This window comes from Tasmannia lanceolata, unplaced genomic scaffold (genome assembly GCF_043159265.1).
Source record: "Tasmannia lanceolata isolate RefF3 unplaced genomic scaffold, GAP_Taslan_0.1 ptg000011l, whole genome shotgun sequence".
Taxonomy (NCBI): Eukaryota; Viridiplantae; Streptophyta; class Magnoliopsida; order Canellales; family Winteraceae; genus Tasmannia; species Tasmannia lanceolata.
Window position 1 is genome coordinate 9,332,563 of NW_027518688.1, and position 14,402 is coordinate 9,346,964.

Below are 14,402 nucleotides of genomic sequence, written 5' to 3' on the forward strand. Positions count from 1 at the left end.
CATCCTTACATAGGGGACTCCCGAAGAATCAGAAGCCACAATACGAAGCAGCTCCCGAGGGAGATCCAAAACAGAGATACATTCTCCCTTAATTGGGCAAGATGTCTTAGAGAGGAAATCCGCAGCGCCATTGGCTTCCCTCCAGATATGAGAGATATGCCAGTAGTTCAGGGAGTTGAGGTCTCGGAGGGTCTGGTGAACTTTTGCAATTTGCCGCCATGGGCATTTAAGCACCCCTTTGATGATGCTCACTGCCTGCAAAGAATCCGATTCGATCCATAGCCGATCCGTTCCTTTGCTGATTGCCAACTTGATTCCTTTCGATATGGATTCAATCTCCAATTCGTTTATGGAATGAGGGGGAGAATCCAAGGAGAAAGCTCCCTTGATGATATGATCCTTGTCGCGAATGATGCCTCCGATGGAGGCTTTATCTTCAGCTAAGGAAGCGTCCGTATTCAGTTTGAGAATGTCTCCATCAGGAGGTTTTCAGGAACATGTGCGGACAGGAGGAGATCTAGTAAATATTGGAAATCCAAATAGCTCTGCAAATTTAATCGATCTTGCATTAGGGGGGTCTTCAAGGCGCAGATAAAGGATTTTCAGTTTTATAGAGGAAAGGATTTCCGAGAGGATATTTTGCTTGTGGATGCTCTGGTTTTCAAAGATTCTTCTGTTCCTCTCTTTCCATATGTGATAAATGGTGGCCCCAAACGCAATTCTGATGGCAATTGACATTCGAGATTTCCCTTTAAAGGTTTCTCGAATCCACAATTCTTCATTTTTAAGCTGACTATGAGGAGCACGACGGTAGGAGAAACGCCGTAGGATAGTTCTCCACACCCAGGATGAGAAAGAACAGTTGAAGAAGAGGTGATCAGTAGTTTCCCTTTCAGAGTGACAGAGGGGGCACCGAGTGTCTCTGCTGGTTCCAAGGAAGATAAGCCGATCTCTTGTGCTTAGTCTTTGATGGAGGGCTTGCCAGGTAACAAAACTGAACTTTGGGACATGGCCGCTGAACCAAACAGATGAGAACCAAGGAATTTTTTGGCTATGGGTACGAATGGAATTCCAGGAGCTTTTGAGAGTAAAATCTCCATCAGGAGAGGGCTTCCAAATCACCTGGTTTTTGCCCTCAGGAATGATCAAAGCTTGGGACAGGATATTCTGAATGGTTTGCATAGTGCTTTCAGGGTATTGGTCCCAAGAATCTCCCAGGAGCAGCCTCTCTAAAGATGAATTTAGAGGGACGGAATTGAGGGTACTGCCTTCGGGATAGAGATTGCTCAGTAAGCCATCGGGGTGCCAAGGTTCTTTCCAAAAATCAATCCCTTTACCATCGGCAACAATTCTGCAGATGTGAGGCTTTGCTTCTTCTCTTGCGTGAAAAATGCAGCGGGCTCCCCAGGAAGGGTTGGAAGGCATTTTTGAAGTCCAGAAATTCTTATTTCTCAAGTATTTTGCCTTGAACCACTCGGACCATAAAGATTTCCTGTCATTTATAATGTTCCATAGGAGCTTTATCTGACAGGCCCGGTTTATGCCCTTTAATTTGCGAAGACCCAGACCTCCTTCTTGTTTTGGAGTACAAACAGTATCCCACGATATGGGGTGAAAGGATCTTTTCTGGGGGTCTCCTGACCAGATGAAATTTCTAAGGATCTGATCAATTTTATTCAGAGCTCCAGCGGGGAGACGGAAGGAGGAGGACCAGTACAGCTGAAATGAATTCAGAACAGTTCTAGTGAGCTCTAATCTGCCAGCTTTGGAAAGCATTTTGTTCGACCAAGAAGCGATTCGGCGCTCTATTTTTCCAATGAGAGGGAGACAATCAGTAATGGATAATCTGGTGGAGGTTAGGGGGAGGCCCAGATATTTGATTGGCAATGATCCTTTCTGGAATTGCAGGATTCTCAAAATTGCAGGCCTCATGTGAGATGCACTAACAGAGAGGAACAACTCGCTTTTGTTTGCATTTATCTCTAGCCCAGAGCAGAGATTGAAATGGCGGATGCACTCCTGAATGCCTCTAGCAGCAGCTTCACTTGGTTCTGAAAAAATAAGAATATCATCTGCAAAAAATACATGGTTAATTTGGGAGGAGTTGGTTTTAAATGGGGAGGCTAATTTCCCCTGGATTGCAGCTTCTCGGAGGATGCAGGAGAAGATTTCCATACAGATACAAAATAAAAGAGGGGAAAGAGGGTCTCCCTGTCTCAGACCATTAGAGGATTTGAAAAATCCGGTCGGGGAACCATTAACGAGAATGGAAAAAGAAGGACTTTGGATGCACTGGTTTATCCATTCACACCAGAGGGTGTTGAAGCCCAATTTTTTCATGAAAGAGAGCAGAGTATTATGTCTGATGCAATCAAAAGCTTTTCTAAGATCTATTTTGAGACAGAGAGCTTTTGTAAAGTCTTTTCTATGGAAATTATGAATGATATCATGGGCAAGGAGAAAATTTTCCTGAATCAAGCGCCCTTTGATAAAGGCAGATTGATTTGGGCTAATGATTTTGTTCAAGACGGTTCGGAGGCGGTTGGCTAGGATCTTTGAAATGATTTTATAAAGGAAGTTGCAAAGGGAAATGGGTCTAAATTTTTCTGGGGAATCGGCATCCGAACTCTTTGGGATTAAAGAAATGAAGGTGGAGTTAACCTCGGAAAGCAGCTTTCTGGATTTGAAAAATTGGATGATGGCTTTGAGGGTATCATTGCCTATTAAGTACCAGAAGGATTTGAAAAACTGACCATTGAAACCATCAGGTCCCGGAGCTTTATTCCCATCACAGGAGAAAACAACCATTTCGATTTCAGCCTTGGTGACATCTGCTGTGAGGGAGTTAGCTTCATCTTCAGAGAGCTTTTGGAGGGGTTCAGGGAGGGGGGGAGCAAGGACCAAGTTGGAGTTTGAGTTTAATAGGCTAGAGAAGAATTGAGTGAAGGTTTCAGCTATTTCAATTGGGTCCAAAGTGGATGATCCATCGGTATTTGAGAGGCCCATGATAGAATTTTGGTTTCTACGGGCTTTCATAGCCGAGTGGAAAAAGGAGCTATTGCAATCTCCAACATTCAGCCATTGAATTCTAGCTTTTTGCCTGCTCATAGATTCTTCGAACCTTGCAGTCTTCATGAGATCTTCTTTGATTTCAGATTCAGCAGCTCTCAACTGGCTGTTTGTTGGGTCCCCATCAAGTCTAGCTTGGATGTTTAAGAGGTTTGCTTGGCATATTGGGAGTTTAATATCCACCCTCCCAAAAATGTTTCTATTCCAGATTCTGATCGCCCTCTTGACTTCTTTGAGCTTCTGGGTTAATCTGAACATTGGGTTCCCCTTCACTTTTATGGTCCAAGCTCTTTCCACCACCTCATATAAGGATAGATCATCTAGCCACATATTGAAGAAACGAAAAGGTTTTTTTCCATGGGACTGGACATCGGAGTTGGGCTGGATGATGATGGGGGAGTGGTCAGAAAGTCCAGGACACTTGTAAACAGCCAAAGAATTTGGGTAGTCACAGAGCCATTCACCATTAACTAGGACTCTATCTAATCTTCTCAGCTTTAGATTTGCAGGGTCGGATCTATTGGACCAAGATAAGGGTTGCCCCATGCTTCTAAGATCAGAAAGATAACAATCATAAATGCAGGAGTTGAAATCAGCTAAATCTTCCATAACAGGGCAAGCCCCTCCATATCGCTCATCAGGAAATCTTGTAGTGTTGAAATCACCAGCCACTATCCAGGGGAGATCCATGTTGGTTGAGATTCTTCTTAGATCATTCCATAATTCCCTTCTACCAATCCCAGTATTTAAACCATAGATTGCAGTGAGATTAATTCTGTCATTAGAAAATTTGAATCTGATCTCACAGTGAATGAACTGAAGAGATTCCTGGAGGAGATTTATTGTGGCTACCCGAGGATTCCACAAAATCCAAATACGACCCTTGATTGTATGATTATAATTTGCTCGGTAATCCCAATCTTCACAGATTTCAGCAGCATAGGTAGCGAACATATCAAGCTTTGCCTTGGTTTCAACCAGACAAATAATAGGGATCTGTTCTTTGCGAATGAGGGTTTGGATTTCGTCTCTCCTGAGCTTGGAGCAGAGACCTCTAACATTCCAAATTCCTATTTTCATCATTTGGAGGGGAGCATGAAAAGTGTTGGGCACTCGAAGGTGCATGAGGGTTTTTCAGAGATTGGTGTTGGTCTCCTGCATTATCAGATTTACTGTTTTGGTCAATACGAGGGGACCAGTTCTTTCTCAAGCTGGCGAAATGGACGGGATTTGCAGCAGGGGTAGCATCATCTAGATCATTTTCACCAGCTTCTTTTTCAAGTTCAGTACATTTCTCAGGATTGGCTTCATCAGTTATAGTATCTTCATTCTCACTTGATTCTGAAAGGATTTCTTCATCTTGATCCTCATTTTCATTGTCATTGCTTTTCTCAGAGCTTGTTTCAGGATTTTCATTTTCTTCCAAGATCTGTACTTTATTTTTATCGGGGACTTTTCCTTCTTGGATGACCAAGTTCTCTGCTGGGTGGGATTCCACAGTAAAGGTTTGCTGGTCTAAGTTCAGAATGTCAAAAGGGTTGCTGACTTTGATCCCTTTTGAGGTCTTCTGAGGAACTTCAGGGGATTTGGGATTTTCGGAGGCGATTGGAGAGCTTTGAGGAAGACTGGAGCTTTGGGGAGGATCAGGGGCGCCTGAATTCTTAGGGATTTTCCTCCATTCCAATTTTGAGTTGGAGACTTTGATCGGATCTTCTGATTTTTTGGGACACATCTGGTCGGAATGATTGAAAGAGGAACAAACTTTGCAGGAATGGGGCTTCCAGTCATACTCCACCTCTTGGATGGTGCTTCCCTTAGATGTCCTAATGAGAACTGAATCAGGGAGGGTAGCTCCTGCTTCCACTTCAACACAAACTCGAGCAAAACTTAATCTAGAGGCTTCAGCCGTTTGACTATCCAGATATAGAGGCTTTCCTATTCCACTTGCGATTCTGCTTAGGGCCTCCGGGGTCCAGAATTTTAGATTCAAACCAGGGAATCTAATCCACACTGGGATGGTAGAGAGATCAGGCTTCTCGAAGGGAGCTTCGGGATCCCATTTCCGGAGAATGAGTGGTCTCCCTCCATAATGGTGTTCAGTTGATTCCAAAACTTGAGAGCAATCTTCCTCATTGGTGAATTTGAAGAGGAAGAAACTGTTTCTGAGGGCATACAGATCAAACTCTCCTTTAAGTCTCCATTTTCTGGCAAGATTTTCTTTCAGAGCCAAGAAGTATGGCCTTCGACCCAGAAAGTATCCTACGAGGCAATTTTTCCATTTTGTTTCAGCTACCTCGATGACATTGTCTGGGACTTCAATGGCGATTTTTCCATCCGAGTTTTTCTCAGGCTTGAAGAATTTTAGGGGAGAGGGTTTGGGAGGGGCTTCATTTGAAAACAGAGAATTCCATGCCTTGGGAGGGTGCTTTGGTGGGCTAGGCTCAAGGACGTCAGAAGACGACTTTTCAGCAGAAGGCATTTGATTAGCTAAAGATATAGGATTTAGAATGGAGTTGGCTACTTCAGGTAAAGACAGGGGAGTTGGGAGGATTAAGGACGGCCAGGTTGGGTCTAGACCAGTGACTAGCGAGGGGACAGGAACTAGGCTAGCCAGAGACTTAGGGGAAGCCGGAGAAATTTGGCCGGATTCCAGAGGACCAAAGAAAGAGGAAATCAATGGGGGTGGGGGAGGTGAATACTCTTTTATGGTATCGGGATCATGAGCCACTAGGGGGAGGGATTTTGGTTTCGATATCTGCTTTGATGAGACTGGTCGGAGGGGTGGGGGGGGGGGGGTTGTTGGGAGCTTTTGAAACTTTTCCTTTCCCTTTGGTCAGAGATCTTGATGCAGTCTCTGGGCTACTAGAGTCTCCTATGGGAAATAATTTTTTGAGATATTCAACTCGCTGGGAAGAGTACAAACCTTCCTCTAACAAGGGGTTTTCTGGTCGGAGTACGGAGCTCGTCTCTGAAGAAATGGATGATTTCTTGAATCCGAATTCCTCCTCAAGATCCCGAGCACCATGAGCCTCGGGAAGGAATGGAGGGGCGCGAGGCGATGGCTTACCAGGATCCGGTGGATCCAGCAAGACCGGCGGTGGCATCTATCCAGCAAGACCGGCGGTGGCGTCTCAGTTCCTCTCTTGGTTAGGAGCCATTTGATTGTCCTGATTTTGAACTATAAACAAGGCTATGTATATTGGACACTAATGTTTTAATAATTGAGCTAACTCACCTTGTCTTTTACTATTTAAGAAGCTGTCAAAAGTTGTCACAAATTTCAAAAAACAAAGTGAGCTAGTGCAATTATTAGAACATAGTAGTGCCAATATTAGTAGCCTATAAAAGCCCTTTTTAATGGGAAATGATCTTTACGCCCCTTTTGATCACCGGGGACACCCAGTGCCAATGTACGTGGCAATCAAACCCACTAGATTCTTCTGACGTCAAGTACATTAGCCCTCGTTTAGTCATTGATATGCTGGCGCTGGGTGTCCCTAGTAATCAAAAGGGGCGTAAATATCACTTCCCTTTTTAATCCATTGGAAAAGTTTTGGAAAGCTTCCTACGCTGGATTTTTTCCATGCATAGCATGGGTGGGGCCCACGGTTTTACACCTCATATTTTGTTATGGTGGTAGGGTTCACCATTTTACACCCATAAATTCATGCATATGGTAGGGCCCACCATTTTACACCATGTTTTGAACTTTTGATAGGGTGGTCCCCACCCATGCTTCTGATGGGCCCATTATTTTACACCCATGTATATAATATATGGAATGCTAGATTTACAGGTGCCCTTGCAAAAAAAGGGCGCATAGGGCACTCCTTGTGGTCAAATTCCACAAAGACATTTATGATCTTAACTAAATGCCATCTTAAATGCGATTTGACCAATGCAGGGGCCCTTTGCCCTCCTTTTTAAGAAAATAATAATAATAAGACGAGGAGGCATCCAAGGGTGGTTAAGTGCATGTAGATCGGGATGTTAGTTTTCACTAAAAAAATTTAGTTACTTTTAAAAGAGGAATTCTAGACTAAAGGGAGCCCTTGCAAAAAAGAAGTGAAAGGGCTCTCCTATTAGCTACACATCACCATCATGCATTAATACGTCTGAAAAGCCAAACATGACGGTGATGTGCAGCCAATGGGGGAGCCCTTTCACCTCTTTTTTTGCAAGGGCTCCCTTCAGTTTAGACTTCCTCCTTTTAAAATTATCATGTGATTCAAAAATACGAGAAATTAACAAATTATTAATAAATGCAAATTTTCATTTAATTAAAGAAATGCAAGAATTAAAATCGGTGTAAAAATTCAAAAATATTACAAAAATTAGGAGAATTTTGTAATTGTCACTACAAGAAAGTTCAATGGTAATAAAACCATCATAATGGGTCTTGCCAGGTTGAAAAGGGGCCGCATTTGTCATCCCTGTCCTATGATGAGCTATAAATTAAGTAAAGCCGGGACAACATTTGTCACGCCTCGACCCCACTGTGTAGATATTGTCGGCTTCTGGGTCACCTACCCTCCCCGATTTTGTTTTCCTGCAGCACTAACCGTGCCCGACCCACTCCGCGGGGCCCGCCCCTTGGAGATGCTGAAAACACGTCTACATAGGGAGAGGAGAAATCCACATATATAGCCCGATAACTTTTCCTCCCTTTCCGATGTGGGATCTTTCAATCCACCCCGGCCCAGCGTCTTCGCTGGCACACCGTACTGGATGGGAGGTCCCGCTTTGATATCATTATGTCACGCGCTCGACCCCACTGGGTAGATATTGTCCGGTTCTGGGTCATCTACCCTCCCCGGTTTTATTTTCCAGCAGCACTAACCGTGCCCGACCCACTCCGCGGGGCTCGCCCCTTGGACATGCTGAAAATGCGTCTACATAGGGAGTGGAGATTTCACATATATAGCCCAGTAACTTTTCCTCCCTTTCTGATGTGGGATCTTTCAACATTAGATGTTTATGCATTTATTCTACTTTGTAATCCTTCTTCAATTGTATTGGTTACATATGGAGGTAGTGTTTGTATTGCTGGAGTCAGGTGCCAGAATAAGCACTTTATTCTAATTCTGCTTGATTCCAATGTCTGGATAAAAAAAATGAATCGAATCTCGGAGAGGAATTGATGACGCAAAGTAGCAATGTGTAAGCTTTGATACCAAATGATGCAACCATAGCGAAAGCTTTGATATGGAGTAGCAAGGTTAAGGGCAAGGTGGTGGTGTTACTAGGGTAAAATAAAGAGAAACATAAAGGAAAAGGGTTGTGGGAATTATGGAAAAGGGTAGTTGGAACTATTGACAAAGAGATGTTGGAATTATCGAAAATAGTATGATTTTATGTATTCAAACGAAGGGAAGGAAGGTGGTTGTGTAGGGAATGATATGGTTAATTATGGAGGTGTTCTTGAGTGGTTTTTGTGTCGCCCAAAGCCCGAACCCAAGTTACCGAGTTGACTCCACACATCGGTCAATTGAATATGAAAAAACAAATTGAAAGAAAAGGGGTAAAATTGCCTTGAGAGGCATTTACGTCTTTTTTTTATCGTATGATTCAATTTTGACATGAATTTAAAATTTACCCCTGGTCTACTGCCATATTAGAAATAAAACGCATTGAAGTCCATTTTCCAGGAAAAAAAGGGGAAATTACATTTACACCCCCTCTAGTTTCTGACACATACACTTCTACCCTTGTGGTTCTAAACGTGACAACTACACCCCCTGTGGTTCCATTGGGTTTTTTTAACTCGATGGACTAGACGGCAGGGGGAAAAGACTAATTTGCCCTCTGTTTTAACTAGAGTGACAAGACGAAGAGTAATTGATTGGGTTTTTCACGTTTTCACATCTAGGGTTTTCATTGAGTGAAAAAAGGAACTCCCATTTCCTCTCATCTTCAACCTTTGGTGTCATCGATTCTAGGGTTTCTAACCACCATCGTCTTCTCCAACTGTCCACCATCTCTACAAAGTTTCAGGTATGTAATATTTGTATAATTTAATGTGTTGTTGATAGTTTATTATAGGAAATGATGGTCATGTATTAAAGTATTGAAGAAACCCTTTTGTTTCTGAATAAAATGAGCTTTGAATGGCTTTTTCCAAACTTCCCACTGAAAACGAAGTTTTTGTGAGTTTTTTACTGAAAATTCCTCGATGTAGGTGTTTTTTCCAACTAAACCGTAATATTATTTAGGGTTTTTCAGTATTTTATTGATTCTTGTCAAATGTGGGCTTTTTTGAGCAGAAATCCTATCTTGTTGTCCCAATTTCTGAAAAAGATGGCATGTGGTCCTTTTTTAGGGGTTTTTCTCCTATCTGTGTTCCATATGGTGTGACTGTGGTCCCCACTTAGATTTACATTGTTTACTTTCAATTGTTGTGTTATGTGTACTTATCTGGGTGTGGTTTCTTTGTTATGCTTTCAAATTAGGCTTCTGCATAATCCAAATGAGTGTATGTTGCTTTCAAATGAGCATATTTGGTGGTCCCCCACTAGAAATTCAATATTTTTGCTCTAAAAGTAGGGATCTTCCACTACAAATGAGCATATGTTGTGGTCCCCCACTGTAAATTCAATGTTTTTGCTTTAAAAGTAAGGGTCTCCCACTTCAAATGAGCATATGTTGTGGTCCCCCACTGGAAATTCAATGTTTTTGCTTTAAAAGTAGGGGTCTCCCACTGCAAATGAGTGTATGTTGTGGTCCCCCTTTGCAAATTCAATGTTTCTGCTTTCAAATTAGGGGTCTCCCACTGCAAACCACTGCAAATTCAATGTTTTTGCTTTAAAATTAGGGTTGTCCCATTGCAAATGAGTATATGTAGTGGTCCCCTACTGCAAATGAGTCTATGTTGGATTGAAATGATTATATATTGCTTTCAAATGGTCCCCTTGTACCATTGTTGAGTCAAATACAATGCTTATATGTTGCCCCTTTCAATCATTCTAGTTTAACTTTGTTCTATACCTTTATATGGCAGTGATGGCCCCTAGGTTTTTTACTTTCGAGGTGCATCATGATGGGAAATTTGACAGTGAGAAGAGGGTATATAAAGGGGGAACTGCGAACCACATTGATTACATCGACCCGGATTTGCTATCATTGTTTGAAATGCAAGACATGATGGGAAAGATAGTTGGTGTTCCTATTCATTTGTTTATGTATCATAGGGTTCAAGGGAGAGGTAAGAAAGGTGGTTTCCGAAGGATCGATTCCGATAGAGATGTCCTAGAAATGATAGACCTTCATAGAGGGCATTCTACAATTCGCATATATGTTGACACTCCCCCATTGCCAGCGGATGTAGTTGATGTCTTGGGAGGGACATTACAGAGAGATGTCTTGGGAGGTGATGGAGGTTTGCATGGGCAAGTTGTGGCCCCCATTGAAGAAGAACAAGTTGATCAGAGTTTGGGTAGGCCGACTGAAGTTGATGAGATTTTGGTTAGGCCATCAAATATCCCATCTCAATAGACTGATGTTGAGAGCTGTGTGGTTAGCCAATTGGAAACCCAAATTCCTAGAAAGGCAATTGAAGAAAGTTTGGGAAAGGAAGTGCAATCTCCCATTCACAGAAATTTAGTTGATGATTCCTTTGCTAAGGAATTGCATACCCCCATTCCAACAGGTACTAGTGATGAGCATGATGAAGCTTTGGATGATGAAGTGCACAACCCCATCCCAACAGGTACTGGTGATGAGCATGGTGAAGCTTTGGATGATGGAGTGCACACCCCATTCCACCAGGTAGTAGTGATGAACATGGTGAGGATGAGGGAGATTCAGATGATTTTGTCATTTCTAGGAGGTCAGATTACAGTGGGAGTAGTTGTGGACTAGGTAGTGAGTCCGATTATATTGATGATGCTGTTGATTTTTTTGGAGGAGCTGAATTTGAGGGTGAGGGAGATGTTGTACATGAGGAGGAAGAAGTGCCTGGGGCATGTCCAGAGAAGGTTGTACCTGATGATCCCCTGAGGTCAAATGCACGTGGAGATGAGAAAGATGAATATTACCTTAGAAGTCTAATATCTTCTTCAAATGAGAGACAACCCAGGGTAGAGTTTAATGAGCATGTGGATATGCAAAAGCCACTGTTGGCTGTGGGGATGATTTTTAGCTCCCATATAGTCTTTAGAGTTGCATTGAAAGAGTATGAAATTCAGCATGGGTTTGATTTCATGTATGTGAAGAATGAGAGTTCCAGAGTTGCTGCAGAATGCAAGAGTAAATGTGGTTGGAGAATACACGCTTCTCCTATGCAGAAGGGAGATGGATTTCAAATAAAAACCTTCAATGCCATTCATAAGTGCCTAAGATCATATAACAACAACCAGGTAACTTCTACTTGGTTGTCTTCAAAATATCTTGAGAAGATCAGGGATGACCCCAAATGGAATGTGCATGCAATACGAAAGAGTATTAGGAGAGATTTCAAGGTTGATGTTTCGAAGTCAAAGATTTATAGGGCAAAGAGGAAGGCTATAGAATGCATTGAGGGAGGGTATGTTGAACAATATGCTAGAGTTTGGGACTACTGTGACCTTGTTAGGGTTAGAAACCTAGGCAGTTGTGTGAAGTTGAAGGTCGAGAGGCCAAGTTTAGATGTGTTGCCAACCTTTCAGAGGCTATATGTCAGTCTCCATGCTATGAGGTCGGGATTCTTGGCCGGTTGTAGGCCTTTTATAGGTTTTGATGTTTGCCATTTGAAAGGTCCATGGGGAGGCCAAATTTTAAGTGCAATTGGGAAGGATGCAAATTATCAGATGTTCCCAATAGCCTATGCAATAGTAGAGGCTGAATTGAATGACTCATGGACTTGGTTTCTGACGACACTCCTCAATGACATTGGTTCAATTGAGACTCATGGTTGGACCTTCATTTCTGATAGACAGAAGGTATACATCAATTAGTTACAGTTTACAGTGTTTATATGGTACTCTAGTTGTCATTTTATTCTATAATTGTACCTGATCACTTTGTGATTGCAGGGATTGGTTGAACCCTTTGAAGATATCTTGCCAAATGCCGACTATAGATTTTGTGTGAGGCATATGTATAGCAACTTTAAGGCTGAGTTCAAGGGGAAGATTTTGAAGGATACTATGTGGGCAGCAGCATATGCTACCACTTCCATTGAATTTCAGAGGCACATGGCAGAGATGGAGAAGCTAAATAAGCAAGCTCATGCATATCTTAAGAAAATTAATCCAACATTGTGGTCAAGATCAGCATTTAGCCCTAGGCCAAAATGCAATCTTCTAGTGAACATGTCAGAGACATTCAATGCCTTCATTCTACTTGCTAGGGACAAGCCTATTCTAACGATGTTGGAAACCATAAGAAGGCTTCTTATGGGGAATAAAAGGCTTCTTATAGGAAGGTTCCCGAAGCAGAGATCGGAGATGGAGAATTATGGAGGACCTATCTGCCCCAAAATACAAGAGAAGTTGGAAAAGACAAAGGTTGCAGCTTGTGATTGCCATGTCGAATGGTCTGGTAGGGAGGAGTATGAGGTCCAAAGGTATGTGAAGCAGTATGTTGTTAACTTAGGGCAACAATCTTGTGGTTGTAGGAGTTGGGACTTGAGTGGTATCCCATGCATGCATGTTGTTGCTGTCATCTTCTACCAGCATGAGAGTGTAGAGAAATTTGTCCACCTCTACTACCATAGAGATGCCTTCCGGAGGAGTTACAAAGAACCGATTCAGCCCATGCTTAGTATGGAGCAATGACCATCTTTAGATAGGGACCTGATCCGGCCGCCTCCAATAAGAAGGCCCCCAGGAAGGTCAAAAAAGCTGAGGAGGAGGGATGCAGATAAACCCCGAAGACCTACAAATCCATTCAAGTTAACAAGAAAGCATGGCTCACAAAAATGTAGTAAGTGTGGTCAGTTTGGACACAACAGTCGCACTTGCAAAGGGCCAATCAAGGAAAAAAGGAAGTCAGCTTCTAGAGGGAGAAAAAGACCATCTATTGGTGATGCAACTGCCCTGGGTGTAGGGCAATGTAGAGGAAAAGAACCAGTCACCAGGGGTTGAGGCCGAAGAGGTGGTAGCACAAAGCAGGTAAAATCCAAATCCTTTGGAACCAATTTCCTTACAATAACCACATACTAGTAATTTTCTTGTAATATACAACTGTGAATGGTACTTGTAGGGACATGTTGTTTCTGGAGGAAAAAGTAAGAGACCCGATAGCAGTGTACTTGGGGATTGCACACACCCAGTAATAGAGTTTTGCATTTCAAGCTATTTCCTTCATTGTTATTGTTTTGGGTTAAATCAATTGCTGTTATTCTTTTACTCATGTATTTGTCTGAATGGTACATGTAGCCTACTGTTGATATTGGAGGAAGTGGAGGAAGAGGGAGAGGTGGGAGAGGTAGTAGAGGTGGAAGAAGAGGCAGCAAAGGTGAACCATTTGGGGTTGGTCTCTATCAAGACTACTTTTTCTCTTATCTGATAAGACAAGTAAGTAACCTTCCTAGTTCTTTTTCTTCCCATATGAATTAGTACATATCACCTAACTTCTTCTTCTTGTTGGCAACTTTGTAGTCACCTCGCAAATCTAGCGTACTTGGCGCTAGTACTTCGGGTGTTGGAAGTAGTTTTGGACCTTATTTTGGGACCCAACAGTCTTCAGCTCCAGGTGGGAACTGATGTTTGGGTTGTCTTCATGGTTGTCTTCATGTTGCATGTGGGTGGTTTTTGATGGATTCGGAGCTGCATTGAAGGAGGATTTTGATGGCCATGCTTACTTTCAAGTTGAAAAGGGCCTATGTTTTGGGTTCAAGCAACAATGGTTTTATTTTGGAAGTTTATCCATGGATAGTTATGTTAACAATGTTATGTAAACAATGTTATATAAACAATGTTTTTTTTATGGTTTTCATGTATATTTTGGAGTCAAATACAGATTCTTGGTTGTAAATCACAGTTGAACTGAATCTGCCGGCTGAGCTGGTTTGTAGTGCAATGGCAAATGTGGGTTGTAATGCAAATGACAGACATGTATTTCAGATGGGTTGTAATCAATGGCTATGGTTGTATTGCTTGTATTGGATGGCTATGGTTGTATTGCTTGTATTGGATGGCTATGGTTGTATTGCTGGTATTCTTGTATTGAATGTTTATGGTATAGTATTCAGAGGGTTCAGATAGGTTCTATTGAATGGCTATGGTTGTATTGCTTGTATTTTATGTCTATGGTATACTGTTCAGAGGAGGGTTCAGATAGGTTCTATTGAATGGCCATGGTTTTATTTCTTTTATTGAATGTCTATGGTATAGGGTTCAGATGCGTTGTATTCA